The 16,134-nt window shown below is 36.1% G+C and overlaps 1 long non-coding RNA gene across 1 annotated transcript in view; it reads left to right on the top strand.

The window, feature by feature from the left end:
* The first annotated feature begins 933 nt into the window (after positions 1–933).
* The window catches only part of LOC148131520 (uncharacterized), a 53,436-nt gene continuing 38,235 nt past the window's right edge, over positions 934–16,134 (top strand). The window contains exon 1 of the long non-coding RNA XR_015748981.1: positions 934–1,064. This is a non-coding gene — a long non-coding RNA (uncharacterized LOC148131520). The remainder of the gene's footprint in view (positions 1,065–16,134) is intronic.

Below are 16,134 nucleotides of genomic sequence, written 5' to 3'. Positions count from 1 at the left end.
CAGCCTGTGCTTGATTAGATGATTATCCTTTGTTTAAATATTCAGCACTGTAGCTTGAATTTGAATGTGAATACCTAAGTTTTTGGTTGTCCAAGATCACATTTATAAAGCTGCACACTTCCAAAAGATTTGAAACCGGACATATGCTTATTTATATGGTATTTGCCCTACTTTAACATGTTTGATGTTGACATTTATTTATTTGTTTGTTCGTTTGTTTTGCATAGTTGCCTATCTCAAGTAACTCTGAGGAAAAAGTTCTTTGAAATCTAAGCTACCCCAAAAGGTTATATCCAGATTAGTGACCTAAGAGGTACCTAATTCACAGGCATCTTGTCAGCCTTCAAGATTTATTTCCTTTGCTTTGCATCTTTCGGCTGTCATAAGTAATGAGGGGAGGAGGGGTGAAATAGTTATGGGAAGTGAGCTGGAGGTTTGAGAAAAAAAACTGTATAAGTTGGGGTGGTGGTGGAAGTTTCTTGTTTATGCTTCTTTCCTCTGCTATGTGCAAGCGCACCTCTTTATCAAAATAGGCCAAGGTCAATGGACAGATGCCTCATCACCACCTGAAGATGCCCAAATGACGTTACATGCAACTTTTAATTGGATGGACAGTTTGAACTATTGTGTGTGGGAATGTTGCCATCACTTTGTATATGTGATTTTTGTGCTCAATTCCTCAGATTCAGAATTCCTTTGATGCTACCGCTTGATTTCCAGTAAAAGATATCTTTTCTCTAATTAACGGAGTCTAAGTGTTTCTTTCTTGGATTTTGAATGGAGCACCAGCTGACACATCTATTTTTAACTATGATGATGCCAAAATGCCAAAATGTACAGTATGATGTCTCATTTAAGGACATAAAGGTCATGGTGTTACAACAATGTGATGTTTATTTCTCCCCTTCTTATTTTCATTTCCCACAGATGTCTATGATTTGATTCCCTTGCTCAAATAGCTGTGTCTGGACACAAATCAAAATAGAACCCAGATGGAGAAAAATTACTGCCTCTCAGATGTTCAGCTACAAGTCTGAGCATTCTTGATGACCTCAGATAACATGGTCAGTGAGAATGATGGAAGCTGTAGTTACATTTGATAGGGTACAGTGGTTAAGGTACCAGTCTAAAAACTGAGAGACTGTGAGTTCTAGTCTCACCCTTGACACTAAAGCCAGTTGGGTGACTTTGGACCAGTCACTCTCTCTCAGGCCAAACCCCCTCACAGAGTTGTCATTGTGGGGAAAATAGGAGGAAGGAAGGAATATTAGATATGTTGGCTTCCTTGAGTTATTTATAAAAATAATAAAGGCAGGATGAAAATAAATAAAATATGACCCAATAATCAGAAAGACACATTTTCCCAGAGCAATCCACCCAGATTTTAAGATAATAGGACCATGCGGTAACTGCTTCCAAGTTTTGCCAAAGAAAAGCTGTTGTCATTTGATCATTCAGAAAGGGTTATAATATCCATGCAGATTTGCTATTAAATCTATTGGATTCTGTTTCTCACCTACCCTCCAATGCCATCTTTGTAAAAGAACAAAGAACTGGGAGCTGAAGAAAAGAGATTGTGACTAGGGGACAATCACACAAGAAAGGGTGATGCCTGAAGTTACTGAGTGGTCAGAGAAAGAAACTTGGAAAAGACCCACCCTAGTAAATCAGGTGGCTAAAAGTAGCAGTGGGAAGTTTATACCTTTAGACTTGTGAGATTCTATTAATGCAGCCTTACCATAAAGTAGATTTAGCTCATTTAGTCATGTATTCTGTCTTGCTTACCTGGAAGGGCTGACACTCTTATTGATTTTGAATTTCTGAGATTTAGTATTTTAAGTATAACTTGATTTCATTGTAAGCTACCTTGAACACCTTTTTTTTCTCATTAGGTCAGGATAAAGGCTTCCATTGTATCTGTCAGAGAGTGTGAAGCATCTTCGAACAGATTGTGTGGTGTGTTTGTGTGTGTGTCCGTGTCCTGGTCCTTAAGGATTTTCATCTAGTGGGACCTAGGAAGTATGCCTTTTTTGTAGGATATTACTAGTAGCCTTTTTTGTATTTATATAACATCTGACACCCAAACCATGTGTACAACTTCATGTACTGAACAATTCCTAGTACAGCCAAATGTTATTTTCCCCATTTTAGCAATGGAAAGAAAGGAAGGGCAAAGGAATCAGGGGCCTGATGCCAATGCCAGGCTGTAATACCACTAATTTTAAATCCTGTGATTAATATAATTTTCTTCTTGCAACATGGTGTGGGGGGGGAGTTAATGGGTAGCAGCTAAACATCATATGTCTTACTTGGTCATAAATACCATTTTGTTTCTGAAAATAGAAGAAAAATAATATCAGCATCTGTAACTTTTTAAAAACAAAAAACAAAACTTGCATTCATATTTCTCTAGCTGTTCTCTGTCTATAAAATCTATATTTAAAAAGCAGAAACAGTGAGAACAGTGTTAGCTTCAATGGGTTTCAACCAGCATGTCCTGTCAGTCCAACTATGGAACCCAGAAAGAATTTCCTGCTATCCCAATCATTTGTACTCTTCAGATTAACTTCACAATCGAACCACTGAAAGTCAAATATTAATGAATTAAGCTTGATTCCACAGGCAAGGAAAGGAGTAACTACATAATACCTTGCAATAAACTGGAAACAGTTTACCTTAATGGAATTGCCATGGGATTTTTGCATAGAAAGGGCAGAAGAAATATCTGTTAAAAACCAATCCTTGCTCAATCAACTTAAAGAAGTCACAAACAAATAAAGAAAACCTTACAACATTTCCAGCTTTTATTTATTTTTGTCCATTAATAATGTTCTTCATTCTCTCCTGGCAAAATAAGTCAAGAACAATTTTTAAAAATCAGGTCAGAATAAGGTTTGTAGAATTTTATATGCCCTTTCTCCCTTGATCCTGTGATTGGTGAATCGATGGCTACATTAATATTTCTTCAGATATGAAAAAAATATTTTCAAATAGTAGGTCAGCAGCCCAACCCCCCGATGAAATTTTACAATAAAGCAAAAACATTTTTCCAATGTCCAGATTGCTTCTATCAATACACCCAATTTTTCACAGGGTATGAGGCAACATAACCTGGTGAAATTCAAGACAGACACCAAATGCTTTTTTCAAAGGAGAAATTGAAATCCAGGGAACTAGAATGTGAGACCCTTGAAACTTTCCTCTATCAATTTCCTGGTGGTGGACTTTTTCAAAACTTTGTCTGCTTGCTCTGTTAGACTGTTAAATTTCAGTGGAAATCATTGTACAAGAGAAACATTCTCAACTGATTTCCAATGTAACATATGTTGGTAACAAAACATAAAACAGTTATGGTAAACCTCAGGTAGATGTAACATATTTAGATTTTTAAAATGTCCCAGTTGCTCAAATTGTTTAACAGTGGCATATTATGGGACCTCAGAGTTACACTTTTTCTGTTGTCATCCCTGTCTTCTGCAATAGTATTCCTCCTGACTGTCTGAACTGAGGATGCTTCATGGATGAGAAGTGAAATATCTTCAAGAAAGAAAAAAAAAAGCTCGGTTGCTTTTTGAAAAAGCATCTTTGAGACAACCATGACTGGTTGACTGAGACTCTCCACGGATGTTAATACCTCCTGACTCTGCACAGCTATAGTTTGGCTATAGTTTAGGAAAGCTATAGTTTGGCTATAGTTTAGGAAAGCTTGAAAAAACATGGTTCTTCTGGCAGGGCATGGATCAGGGCATTCTATGAGCCTGTTGACTAATTGGATATTTTAATTTGGGGGCAGAGGAAAGTTTGGCATTTCCTAGCATGGGGTTTTGGTTTTATTTGGTCCCCTCTGGTTTGGGTGTTTTGTTTTCCTTTTAAATATGTATTTGATACAATTTTTTTTATGTCACCTTGATTCATCCAGTCCTCTTCCATTTTGGCATCTTATTAATTGAATAAAATAAATAATACATTCTTATTTTTTCTCAGCTGCTAAAATTTTTCTTAATTGTTTTTATGATTGTTGCCACCCTGAATCACTTGTCCGAAATGGGTGACTATAAAAACTTAATAAATAAAAATACATAGATTAAAAAAAACCTTACAAATATAAAGATCCAGATGCCTATAGAAATTATATCAAAAAGAAGTTTGCAAATTAAAAACCAAAGAGCTAACATTTGAGATGAGTATCCAAGCAAATGACATTTCCAGAGTGTTCCCAATAGTTCAATCGCCACATCTTACGTTTAACTGGGAATTAAATTAAATTAAATCACATCCCCATCCCTTTCAATAATGTCAGTGACTGTCTGTGATGATCTAAGGCGTGGCACGAAGGCAACACAGTCAAATAAGCAAGAAGTGTCCCTTTAATACCTCCAAGTTTGCCCCAGTGTCCAGGTTACCTTTGGCTGGAGAAAAAACTCTCCCAAGAACAGTCTTTAAGTGGAGGAAATTCAGTCTGAAAACAGAGTACATACAAACTGTAAATAAAAATCCACACAAACCATGCTGCAGTAATTAACTTGACAGGGCAGGAGAAGGAATTGAAGACTTGAAAGCCCAGCAAAACACACACAGTTGGAAAGATGCCAGGAACCTAGAAAAGCCTTGACGATACCAGATAATTCACAATTTGCTCCCAACAACTTTGCTGAGCACAGCCTCCCTTTTAAAACACTGTATTCCCAGCTACAGCTAATGAAGGGAATTAGGGCCTTTTCCTCCCCCGTAAGCCATGCAACCCATATTGCTCTCTTCTCCGTTCCTCCCTGCGTGCCCTAGGATGAAGAGGGGGTGGGCCTGGGTCTTCCTCCGAATTCCCTCTCCCTTGCTCTACCTCTCCCCTGCTCTGCCCAGCCGGCCTTTGCCCTTCCCCAGTTTCTTCCACTGCCAACGGAGCCACACTCCCACTCCCTATCAGCTGCTTGGCCTCCCCCTCCAAATCAGACTCTGACAGGGGCATGACACTGTCCTTTGCATTGCAACTTTAGGCTGTGGCTCTTCCTCCTGTCTCTCAAATATATTAGGAAATACTAGTGGAACTTGCAAACATCAAAAATTTATGAAACTTAAGACTGTAAAAAAGGTGCCTTATCCAGTAGATTTATCTTGCCGTTGGTTAATCGGAGCCTATGAAAAGATCAGGAGCAAGATATTAATGTGTGATCTTTTCCTTTCCAATAACTGGGAGAAGTATAGAGCCATTGGTACCAACATTAATCAATACCCATCATGGCTATTATTCCCCATCAAGTTGTCAAGTCTACTTTTGAAACAGCCAAATTGGTAGTCATTACTGACTCCTACCACAGTGGATTTCCAGTATTCAGCTATGTACTTTATGTGGAAATACTTTAAAAAGATTGTTTTATAGTATCTCTTTTACAGGTAGTTTAACCAATAAATCTCTCTAGACCTTATACGGAGTTTTATTCATGCAACAGTTTTCTTTATCTACATCTGTTTCTCAAGTCTCTTTCTAGTTTTCTCCTTTTTGACTTCCTTTATTCCTTAGAGAGAATGCTTTGAGGTATTGTACTGCAGAAATATCAACAAAGAAATTCCATCGCTCATCACTTAGTTTTGTTGGATGATAAGGATTTTTCCCCTAACCACTCTTCCAGATCATGCCAGTATCTCTTTCTCTTCTTCCCGCTTCCCTTCCTCCTTCTAATTTTTCTTCACCCATGGCGCTAATGCTCAAGGACAATTACTCAACAGTGTGATTATCTTTTTTCCCCTTCTCTACACCTTTTTCTGGTGTTGTAAAATCTCAAATGCTTAAAAACCCTTCAAGCAGTATTTTTCCCTGTGATGATAGAATGAAAATAGGTTATTTTATTTTTATTTTTGTCATTAAAATAGTATAAACTGCAGTTGGGATATTCTTACTATGATCATGCAATTAATATTATGACAGGTCACTGAGTATTCCTATCCTTGATAATATGGAAACACATTTCAAACTGGCTTTGTGCCATTTCATTTCTTGGTCTTTTATTAACAGATATTTGGCATAGATTAAATTCCTTGCAGGGGTCTCTGGTACAAGTATCACTTTTAAATAGGCACATTAAAAATGGTAAAGAAAAATAAAAACAGTGAAAAGGATATTATGAAGGAAGAAAATGATGCAACTGTCTTGATGAAAGGAGCTAAAAATTACTTTATGCAAACTGTACTTGAATTGTCCTACATTTCTTAATTTAATAACTTTCCTTTGAAGAATGTTATCAAAAGCCTGATAGGTTTCTGTACATTTTGGAGAGATTCTGAGATTAATCGCTGGCAATTCAGAACCACTAAATATGTGAAAAGAAAATACTGTAGGCTCTAATCAAAATGGTTAATTTCCAACCAGCAAGCTGACAGAAATCTAACTTTAACTGTCCTAATCAAAACATAGACAATTCACATATCCGTTTGGAAGATCTGACAAACTGGACGTACATGTGTTTTCCACAGAATTGCAGATTCCTGGAAATCCTTCCCCCATATTTTTTGATAGATCTAACTAGGCTCTATCCTGTTTTCCTCCAGTTTCCTGGTCTTGCATTTCTCTCTGTCAACATTGTAATCTCAACTATGTAGTAAGACTGGAAGAAAATATTCCGGTCATGTTGCTACATTTTAATCGCTTCTATCTGTTAGGGATATATTTATAGTTGGCAGGTACAAAAATGTGAAACATCTAATAGTGAAGAAGCATTCTCTTGATTTCAATATATTGGGTAATTTCTGATTCTCCTCCGGTTTGTGATTTTGGGGTAAGGGTAGAGAGTGTGGTAGACTTTCTGAATGAGACAGGCTATTTTGAATCTTCCAGGTAAGATACTAGACAAAGCGCAGACTAATCTGATTAGATTAAAGCTCAAAATTCTTAAAAATAAAAGAAAGGAGTACAAGTTGGTTTATTTGATCAAGGTTAAAATAGATATGTTGCTGTCTCTGGTCACTCTTAGTGGACTTTTTGCTAATTGGGAGGTTTCAAGTATTTGTATAGATATTATGTGTCTTTTTGAAAATGCTTTGAAAGTTCACCGGATCTCATCTGATAAATATGTTGTGTTTGATTCTGATAACCAAACTACTGATAATGTTTTAATTTTGGAAAGGTAGGATTCCCAGTATAAGTAGAACCAGTGGTTTTTTTTTTATAAATATAGTTTATTAATTTTTACAATTAAAACCAGTCACAATACATACACAAATAAGCAAAAGAAAGAAAAAGAAAGAAGAGAGAAGAGGAAGAGAGGGAAAGAATTTTGAGAAAAGAAAGAAAAAGAAAGGGGGAAGAAAGAAAGAAAGAGGTTACAAGATAAAAAGTATTCTTATTTTAACAGTTTGCAAGATCTTCTTTTGTTTTCATAACCTTAACTTGTGTCATATAACCACACCTGTTTTTAACTTATATCGCTACCTCGTTATTATGGGTTGATACTTTTCTTTTATGCCTTATGATATATAATTTATCTTTGGTCAATCCAATTATACCAACAATTCCAGCTATCGTAGTATAGTGAAGTGTCTTTGTTTTTTAGCGCCAAAGTCAATTTATCCATTTTTGCGCATTTTGAGATTTTTTCAATAATCATTTCCTCTGATGGAATTTGATGTTGTTTCCAGTGTTGAGCGAAGGCTAATCTGGCTGCTGTTAAAATGTGTATTGTTATGTATTTGGCTTTTTTGGAAATTTGCTTATCAAAAATCCCTAGTAGGAAGGACTCTGGTTTGTATTCGATCTGCTCTTTGGTGATTTCTTCCAACCAAGTTTTGATTTTCTTCCAATACTTTTGGGTTTCTGCACAAGACCACCACATATGGAAAAAGGTTCCTTCTTTTTTCCTACACTTCCAGCAATGCGGACTCATGTTGGGGTGCATCTTCGCTAACCTCGAAGGGGGGAGATGCCATCTATAAAACATTTTATAAAGATTTTCCTTGTATGCTGCCGATTTGGTAATCTTATTGTTTCTGCCCCAAACTTTCTCCCATTCCGCTAATGTGATGCTGCGCCCTACGTTCTTACTCCAAGCAATCATATTTCCTTTTACAATTTCTTCTTCTAGTTCTGTTTCTAATAAGTAGTTATAAAATTTTGTTATGTTTTTTTATTTGATCCTAATAAAATTTTATCTAACTGTTGCAGTTTGTTATTAATTCCGAATTCTTTTTTGTCTTGTTTGCTTTGAATCTGAAGGTAAACCCATTGATCAATTTTATGTCCTTGCTCCTGAAGATCCAGCCTCGGTTTCAAATTTCCTTATGGGTCTAATAAGTCTTTGTATTTAATCATTTTGGTAAGCTCCAAATTGTTTGGGTGAATCATTGCCTCCATTGTTGAAATCCATACTGGTACTTTTGTATAATGTTTTTTCCTTATTTTCCTCCAAATTGTTAATAGTGCGTCTCTAATTAAATGTCTATGGAAATATTTTTGACTGGTTTTCCCTACGTCCCATAGAAAAGCGTGCCACCCCCTTTGTAAATCGTGGCCTTCTAGAAATAGTATTCTTTTATTGGTTAAATTCACCCAATCCTTCAACCAAACTAACGAGGTGGCCATATGGTATAACTCCCAGTTTGGAAATGCTAACCCTCCCCTGCTCTTCATATCTTGCATTGCTTTTACATTTATTCTGGGTTTTTTCCCTTGCCAAATAAATTTCAGGGTTATTCTATTGAGTTCTTCAAAAAACTTTTTATGTAATTTAATTGGGATCGTTTGGAATAGGTACAAGAATTTAGGGAGAATGTTCATTTTAATAGTAGCAATTCGGCCTAGTAGTGAAATTTGAAGTTTCCCCCACGATTCTAAATCTTTCTTTACCTGGTGTATCAGTTTATCATAATTGTTTTCTTTAAGTGTCTTACAGTGTGGGGTTAGCCAAATTCCTAAGTATTTCACTTTCTTTGTCACTTGTATATGCATTATTTCTTCTAGTTCTATTTTCTGTTTTTCTGTTAGGTTTTTGGTCATTAATTTGGTTTTTTTTTTTTTTTTTGTTTATTTTAAGTCCAGCTACTGCTCCAAATTTCTCTAATTCACTCATCAATTTTGGTCCCCTGTCTTTTGGTTCTTCAATGAAGAAAATCATGTCGTCCGCAAATGCTTGCAATTTATATTCCTCTTTCTTAACTGTTAATCCCTTTATATCTGAATTCCGCCTAATTCGTGTTAATAATGTCTCTAATGCTAATATGAAGAGCAGGGGAGAGAGTGGGCAACCCTGTCTCACTCCTTTTTCTATCTTTATTGGGTGGGTGCATTCCCCATTCACTATTATATTAGCTTGTTGTGTATCATATATAGTTGTTATAATATTTTCAAATTTGGTGCCCAAATTCAAATTATAAATTTTTTGAATTAAAAATTGCCAATTTAGATTGTCGAAAGCTTTCTCTGCGTCTAGGAACATAAGTGCTACTTGTTTCTCGGGGTGAGCTTCGTAAAATTCTAGTACGTCTAATACTATTCTTAAATTGTTCTTTATTTGCCTAGTTGGGAGAAATCCGTTTTGGTCTACATGTATATACAAATTTAAGATCCTTTTTAATCTGTTTGTTATAATAAGTGTGAATATTTTGTAATCAGTATTTAAAAGTGAAATCAGCCTGTAATTATTTATATATCTGGGATCTGTATCCTCCTTCGGGATCAGCGAGATCAACGCCCCCCTCCATGAGTCCGGCATCCTGGCTGCCAGTAAAACGTCATTAAAGACTTCCACCATAAGTGGTCCGATTTGATCTGCTATTGCCTTGTACAGCTCCCCTGGGATCCCGTCTGGGCCCGGGGTTTTATTATTTTTCTGGCTCTCTATTGCTGATTTCAATTCCGATTCAGTAATGTCTTTATTTAATAGTTCAGCCATTTCTTCCCCCATTGCCTTATCCTTTACTTCATCTAGATAATTCCTTATTCTATCTTCACTGACATCCTCTCTTTTGTATAAATCTTCAAAGTATTTATGAATGATTTCTTTTTTCTGTTCTATTTCCTGGTATGTATCTCCTTTGCTATCTATTAACTGGTATATCAATCTCTTCTCTTTCTTTTTTTTCAATTTATAAGATAGCCATCTTCCTGGCTTGTTGGCATGTTCAAAATAGATTTGTCTGGTTAAGTTCAAATTCATAGTCATTTTCTCTTGATCAATTAAATTCAGTTTGTGTTTGGCTATACTTATCTGATTTTGCAGTTTGGGTGCCATTTCCGGTGTGCTCGAAGTGGAAGCTTCCAAAGTGAAAAGCGGAAACAAAAATTCTTGTTTTTGGAATTTTCTTTTTTCTTTTCCTCTACCCTTTTCTGTGTGTACATACTTACTAAAATAGCCAGCCTCTCTTCTTTCTTACTTGTTGATGGTATGCTATGTTGAAATATGCTTGCTTTTTTTCCCCTCTGATTTCCTCTTGATAAATATGTACATTTAGTAAAGAAATATTAAAGTGTGAAAATATTGGATTAATTAATTTAGTTAAGTTATTATTAATAGAGATTGTTATAATTTGAATGGGAATATAGGGGAGACAGTAAGAATATTAAGCATTAGTTATTTAACAATCTTAGAGCTCTCTAGACCAATATTATATTTCATTGTGTGGGTTTATCTGTGAATGTAATATATTTTGTAGTTAAGGTTACTTTATATTGAAGTTAAACTAGAGAAAAATATATACACTTTACTAATTAGTTAAGAATATAGCTACTGAATAGATTGATAGATCTTGGTCAATTTTAGTTACAGAACTAAGAATACTGAATGCCAATTTGGAATAATATATTTAGTATTGTACAACAACAAAAACAAATTTTAAAGGAAATGACTACTACAACTACCACTGCTCTGAAATCTGGTAGGAAGGTTAATCCCACAATAATGACCACTTTGGCAACAACTTCACCCATGGCACAAAAAACAATAGAGGAAACACTACCAACAGAGAAGTCAACTAGCATCTCGAATGCGAATATCCAAGCAATCTTCCTAACTTTACAGGAGTCATTGACAAGATTGCAAGAAACAATGATTAAAAACCACAGTGAAACAAGGGCAGATATCAATGAATTGAAGGAAGAAATGGGGAAACTAAAGACAGAAATGAAAGCGGACATTTCCAAAGTAGAGGATAAAGTGGGGGTGTTGCAGCAGGCCTTGGAGAAAAACGAAGTTATAATAAAAGAAGTAGAGAAAAGAACCGAACAAACGGAAAGGGAATTAGAAAGGGTGGATGAAGATCTCAAAAGCATGAGCAAAGAAATGGAGGACTCCCTTGTCCTCCTAGAAATGGACAAGGCAGCAACTTACCTAAGATTCCAAAATGTGGCAGAATCAAAAGAAGAAGACCTGGAATACTTGATGGCAGAAATACTGGCCGGTTTATTGAAGATGGATAAAGATGAAATTCAAAAAGAGTTTGATGAAGTCTACTGGGTCAATACAAACTATGCAAGATGCCACAAATGTTCCAGGGAAGTACACATACGATTCACTAGAAGATGTGTTCGAGACATGATATATAGAACCTCAAGAGATAAAACAATAACCTACAAAGAGAAAGAAATTGTGATTCTTAAACAGATACCAAGGAGAATAAGGGAACAAAGGCGTGACTATAAATTTCTGGCAGCATATTTAAATAAAAAAAGAATCACATTTAAATGGCTTATTCCAGAAGGAATGTTAGTGTCGTGGAAAGAGAGGAAAATCAAAATAGATACTATGGAAAAAGCCCAGGATTTTTACGAACAGATGGTGGGCCCACAGGAGCAAAGTAGTAGGGAGGAATTGGACACAAAGTTTCAAGAAGAATACAGTGGACATAAAAATAGAACTGGAACGGTAGGAAGCCAAGAAAATACCTATCCACAACAAAAGACAGAAGGAACTACATCAACACAAGCGCAAGAAGAGAGAGGAATTGTTACACGACAAAGAGCAAAACAAAACTAAATAGATGGGAGAAGAAAATAAATTACTATCAATAAACATAAATGGTTTAAATTCAACAATTAAGAGAAAAAGGATATTATCTAAATTAATTAAACATAATGCAGATATAACGTGCCTGCAAGAAACCCATATAAAGAAGAAGGATGAAAAATATTTAGAATGCCCGAAATTAGGAAAGTTATTTACCACACCAGCAGATGAGGAGAAAAAGAAGGGAATCGCAGTATATGTGAAAGAGGATTTGAAATCTGAGCTAATATGGTCGGACTTAGAAGGAAGGACTCTGGGTTTGCAGATCTGGAGTAATGATATTCCAATTCTTTTAGTAGTAATATATGCCCCAAATGGAGACCAAAAAGAGCTTTTAAACACCTATATGGAAAATTGGTTGAATTGCAAAAAGAAATATTTGCATAGTAGGGGACTTCAACTCCATTGCTGATTTCCAAAATGATCACAGTAATGCCGGGAAGAATAAAAGGGGAAGAGAGAGCTCCCCAAGATTTGTAGGGAAATGATGAAAGAGCTAAATCTGACAGATATATGGAGAAGATTACATCCTGAAAAAGACAATTTACATTTTATTCAAATCCCCACCAAACATGGACACGGATCGATATGGCATGGATGAGTGGGGAAATAGCAAACGAGACAAAAGAAGTGGAAATTTTGCCTAATGAATGGGCAGACCATAATCCAATACAGGTAATATGGAAGGGCAGGGTAAAACCAAAGAAAAGATGGACCTTAAACACTCAATTAATAAGAGAGAAAGAATACATTAATAAATTAAAGGAGGAATTGAATTTTTTTATTAAAGAAAATGATAATGGAGAAACCATGAAACAAAATGTCTGGGATACGATGAAGGCGGTTATAAGAGGCACAACAATCTCTTATAACGCCAAGAGAAACAAGGAAAAATATTCCCAACAAAACAAATTACAACAAAGAATTAAGGAGCTAGAAACCCTTCTACAAAAGAACCAGTGGGTTTTGATAGGAACCTTCTTTGTAAACTGGATGGGAAAAGAGGATAGCAACCTTTTGTCAACCCTGAAGCTGACCTGACCGAAGCCATTTTGAAGCTTCGGTGTTGCCACGCTGGAGCTGAGGGATAGGGAGCGGGGAATACAGATAGCTGGGGTTTTGTAGCCAAAACAAAATACTTCTCATGGGAACCAAGGACATTCTCAGACCTGGTCAGAGAGAAGAGGAGTGATGTTACCCGGCAACTGGAGGGCACCTTGATTGGACCATGTGACTGATTGTTTGGGGAACGGGGAAATCTTTTAATTAGGTGAAAACTGCTGGAACCTTCAGAGTTGGTTTTCACCAGATCTGTGCCAATATGATATATCCAAATAAAACTATTCTTTGAGGAACCCACCTGCCACGGAGTTTTGTTTGCTATGACATAAAGTTATTACAACTGAGACTAATGTTGTCAACTTCAAGGGATCTATAGAAATACTATGATGTTTTACGATGTTAAAAAAAAGAATATATATATATATATATATATATATATATATATATATATATATATATATATATATATATATATTACAGTAAAAGTCTGACTCACAGACGAACACTATACAGAAGCCTGATGATGGCAGATGAGATTCTGCTGAAACGTTGCTACAACTTTAAAAGAACAACTACAATGACGTGGGAAAATACCCGAACAAAGCCGAATGCCATACATGTAAGTACCAGAAAACTTAAGAATATATATATATATATATATATATATATATATATATATATATATATATATATATATATATATATATATATATATATATATATATATATATATATTCATTCTGAGGTTCTCGCAGGTATTTGTATGTGATCTTTGGTTATTCGGGTTTTCTCCCGCGTAAGATTGGAAGTATCTAGGCAACGTTTCGATGAAGTCTCATTCATCATCTTCAGGCTTGTGTCTTCGGCTCTGTGCTTCTCAGAGTGATGTGAGCTTGCAGCTGCTTCTTCCTTTTAACTGCTAGTGGGGGTGTGACTTGATTGGTTGGGGGCTTGGCTGTGTTCTGATTGGGTGGGGGTGTGTTCTCATTGGTTGGGGGTTTGGGTTTTAGCGAGAGAGCGACTGAGAGAGGAACGAGGCGGGAGGAAACTGAAGCCGCTGAGCCAGAGAGCAGGACAGGCTTTGGTTGCTTCCTCCCTCCCCTTCTCTCCTTTGTGTTCTTGATCCCTGATCCCAGCAGCATTCACCGAAGGCGAAGAAAGCCGCCATTTTTTTTTTATTATTTTATTTCTTTGCAGCCCGGTACAAAGTGATCCACGGACCGGTACCAGTCCGGGGCCCGGTGGTTGGGGACCCCTGCTGAAGATGATGAATGAGACTTCATCGAAACGTTGCCTAGATACTTCCAATCTTATGCGGGAGAAAACCCGAATAACCAAAGATACACACACACACACACACACACACACACACACACATATATATATATATATATATATATATATATATAAAGAAATGTTGGCTTTGAAAGATTAATTTACTGTAAAGTTCTAGTCCTATCCTTTTGCAAAATGCTTCTGTAGAAATATACGATGTTCAACAGAAAAAGCACTGTTCAATTACTGTATATATCATTTTCAAATTTATATTTCATTTTAAGTGATTGCGGTCCAAATAAAAACAATATTTATTATATTTGTTATATGAGGGGAGCAGGGGTGGGCTTCTACCAGTTTGCACCTATTCGCTAGAACTGGTTGTTAACATTCTAAGCAGTTCGGAGAACCGGTTTTTAGAAGAAAAAAGTGACATGACCATTTTTCAGACTTATGACTGTTACAGCATCCCCACAGTGATGAGAGGCCAGGCGAGGAGATGCGTGCCTCAATGTGAGTGATATTGAGTTGGCCACGCCCAGCCAATAACATGACCACCAAGCCACGCCCACCAACTAAGCCACGTCCACAGAACCGGTTGTTAAAAAATTTGAACCCCACCCCTGGATGGGAGGTTTCTTTTTCCATGCTACAAATTTAAGTCAAGATACAATGGGGTACCCTGGAATGTTGGCTTTGCAGATTTTCAGTAACATTCACAACACTGGATTCAATTGGTAAGAAAATCAGCAGAGTTGTTTCAAATCATTGTTTGATGAATAAAGTTTTGGTTTTGACTAAATCTATATTAAGTTCTAAAGTTCCAGCACTGTCAAGTTTATTTATTTTTAATTAAAATTGATTATAACCATTCAACTGGATGGTGTACAAAAAAGAAATATAAAATCATGAAAACGAATAAAACATATCACACAGATAACCTACCATAAAACAATCTAAAAAGAACGCAAAATAAAGCAGCCTCTCCCCAGAATACAATAGATTAACCACAGGCCTTGGACCAAAGACAGGTATGCTTTTTCATTCTTTATTTGTCTACAGCCATCTGCAGTGTAGACCACAATATTTAATACCACTCCACCTCCTCTGTCAATAGGTATTATGACACAGATGTTTAATGCATGTGCAAATTTTCATAGAAAATCTTTATTTTTATTTTGGGGAGAAACTTCCCTAAGGTTTTGGGGATACATTTCCTTACCTGAGCAATACACTGTATATTCCTGCTTATGGTTTTTTTCTTACTTCATAACAAGCATTGTCCATCTTTATCTCCTTCTCCTCGTCCTCCTATATCTCAGTGAGAATCTATCTCCAGATCATACTCATATTACTTAATTTAGATTTGGTAAGCAGTTTCAAAGAAAAACTCCTTAGCCTAATCGGAAAAGTAAATAATGTGCTTCTATTTTGAACCACAACTTCACCTCCCACATATAAAATGCTGAAATTATTTTTTAAAAACCATTCTTGTTTAAACAGAATATTTAGTTTAGCTGACTTGGCAAAAGGAAATAATATTGCTGAACTCCCACTTCATTGGAGAAAGTGGAATATATATTATGTATAGATGCATCGTTTAATCTCCTAAAGGCAGTGAAGGTCACATCCATGTTATTTGTTCAGTGAAACCAGGCATGCTTCCTTCCTTCTTTATTATTAGGTCTTTAATTCATCTGATGAATTAGATTTCATGCCTGTATGAACTAATGCTAAAGGCAACTACTGCTTCCTGCGCATACAGCTTAATGTGTGAAAGGTGACCCTATTCATGCATTTCCATTGACGGGCG

Source organism: Notechis scutatus, chromosome 3 (genome assembly GCF_049901735.1).
Source record: "Notechis scutatus isolate UNSWTSFEM ecotype Mainland chromosome 3, rNotScu1.2, whole genome shotgun sequence".
NCBI classification, from domain to species: Eukaryota; Metazoa; Chordata; class Lepidosauria; order Squamata; family Elapidae; genus Notechis; species Notechis scutatus.
This window is presented reverse-complemented; position numbering and strand designations above follow the sequence as displayed.